This window comes from Paramisgurnus dabryanus, chromosome 11, assembly GCF_030506205.2.
Source record: "Paramisgurnus dabryanus chromosome 11, PD_genome_1.1, whole genome shotgun sequence".
Classification (NCBI taxonomy): domain Eukaryota; kingdom Metazoa; phylum Chordata; class Actinopteri; order Cypriniformes; family Cobitidae; genus Paramisgurnus; species Paramisgurnus dabryanus.
This window is the reverse complement of record NC_133347.1, coordinates 40,469,715-40,472,034: the sequence shown is the minus strand read 5'-3', so window position 1 is coordinate 40,472,034 and position 2,320 is coordinate 40,469,715.

Sequence of the window (2,320 nt, the reverse complement as noted above, 5' to 3'; positions counted from 1 at the left end):
AGCCCCCCTGGAGGCGAGAGCGCCGGGTCGGGGAGGAACCGACCGCCCATGGCGGCCGACGCGCTAACGTCGGCCGGGCGGAGGCCTGCCCCAGGCGCAGTTCGATTTCCAGAATCTCAGGGCCATGACACACAAAGCGTATCCGGGCGTCACCCCGTAACGGGTCATTAAGGCTGAGACGTGGGCGGCCCTGTCCCGCCCGGGGTTTCGTTTAGCGGCCGACGCCGGTTCGTTTTGCGGCCGAACGACGCCGGTTCGTTTAGCGGCCGAACGAAGCCGGCTCGTTTAACGGCCGAGGCCAGCCGGGTTCGTCCCTTCCTTGGATGATTTGCCATTCGTAATAAGAATCGTCACTACCTCAGTGCAGAGGGACTTTTTCGAGGCATTTGTGTCCGCTCGAGAGGCCTCTCGCTGGGCTCGAGAGGTCATGGGATCCGGTAGCCTATCACCTTGGAGAATCAGCGAGGTGCTCTTCCCTATATACCCGATGGCACCTGTTCGGGCCACCGTCCCCTGCTGGACGGGGCCCGGCTCTGTACCGCCCCAGACAGAGCGCCTTCGTCGGTCACGAAGGCAGGGTCGTGGACCCTGGAAGCCACGAGCCACCCGACTCGGCTTCCATAGCGGCTGGCGGCCCTGGCCCGCCCGAGACGAAGCGCCTTCGTCGGTCAGACAGATAGGGTCGAGGACCCTGGAAGTGCGAGAGCCACCCGACTCGACTTCCACGGCGGCCCGGAGGCCGGGCCCGTCCCCGTCCGTGCCCGGGGACGGGGCACCTTCGTCGGTCAAACGCGTTGGGTCTTGGACCCTGGAAGTGCACGAGCCACCCAACTCGACTTCCATAGCGGTCGGCGGCCCCGTACCGCCCCAGACAGAGCACCTTCGTCGGTCACGAAGAGAGGGTCTTGGACCCTGGAAGTACACGAGCAACCCAACTCGACTTCCATAGCGGTCGGCGGCCCCGTACCGCCCCAGACAGAGCACCTTCGTCGGTCACGAAGAGAGGGTCTTGGACCCTGGAAGTTCACGAGCAACCCAACTCGACTTCCATAGCGGTCGGCGGCCCTGTCCCGCCCCAGACGATGCACCTTCGTCTGTCACACAGATAGGGTCTTGGACCCTGGAAGCCGTCCCCCTCGACTTCCGTAACGGTCGGCGGCCCTGTCCCGCCGCAGACGGGTCACCACTCCGTCTGTCTGTAGGGTCTTGGACCCTGGAAGCCGCCCCACTCGACTTCCATCGCGGTCGGCGGCCCTGGCCCGCCGCAGACGGGTCGCCACTCCGTCTGTCTGTAGGGTCTTGGACCCTGGAAGCCGCCCCACTCGACTTCCATCGCGGTCGGCGGCCCTGGCCCGCCGCAGACGGGTCGCCACTCCCGTCCGTCTATAGGGTCTTGGACCCTGGAAGCCGCCACACTCGACTTCCATCGCGGTCGGCGGCCCTGTCCCGCCGCAGACGGTGTGCCACTCCGTCTGTCACACAGATACATAAGGGTGTCTCGGAACCCCGGACGCCGACCGAGACGAAACGCGTGGGGTCGGTGCGCCCGAGAGGGTAGGGTGCCCCGGGGCCGGCCGCTCGCCCGACCGGCTTCCGGGACTCCTTGACCGCTCGGGAGACCTATCCACGCGCCCGCCCGACCGGCGGCCGGGGGCCCTCGACCGCCACACGCGTACCGACGACCGGGGGGTTTCCGTTTTACGGCCGACGCCGAGATCCTTCGACGGTTCCAACAGGGGTTGTTACGCTTTTGTGTTCGCCCGTGTCTGAGCATATATGGTCGGGTCGAACCTTTGAGGCCGAAGCCTGGAGATCCAGGGCGGATCTTTTCTCACAACACGTGTGTCTTTGAGGCCGTAGCCTAGATCCAGAGACTTTAGGATCTTTTTAGCAGTTTTAAGGCCGTAGCCTTGATCCAGGGCGGATCTTTTGAGCAGTTTTAAGGCCGTAGCCTTGATCCAGGGCGGATCTTTTCACAGGTTTTAAGCCGAAGCGCCTTGATCCAGGGACTTTTGGATCTTTTTTTGCCGTTTTTAGGCCGTAGCCTTGATCCAGGGCGGATCGTTTTGCGGCCGTAGCCGAGTTCCATCACCCAAGGTAGCTTTAGTTTTTAGGCATTAGCCTTGATGATCCAGGGCGGATCGTTTTGCGGCCGTAGCCGAGTTCCATCACCCAAGGTAGCTTTAGTTTTTAGGCATTAGCCTTGATGATCCAGGGCGGATCGTTTTTTCCCATCTTTCGGGTATGAGCTCTTTAATTGTGAGCCTTCGGCCGACACTCGCCCGGGGCGCTGCCTCACATCAGACGCCCTTCGTCCGTT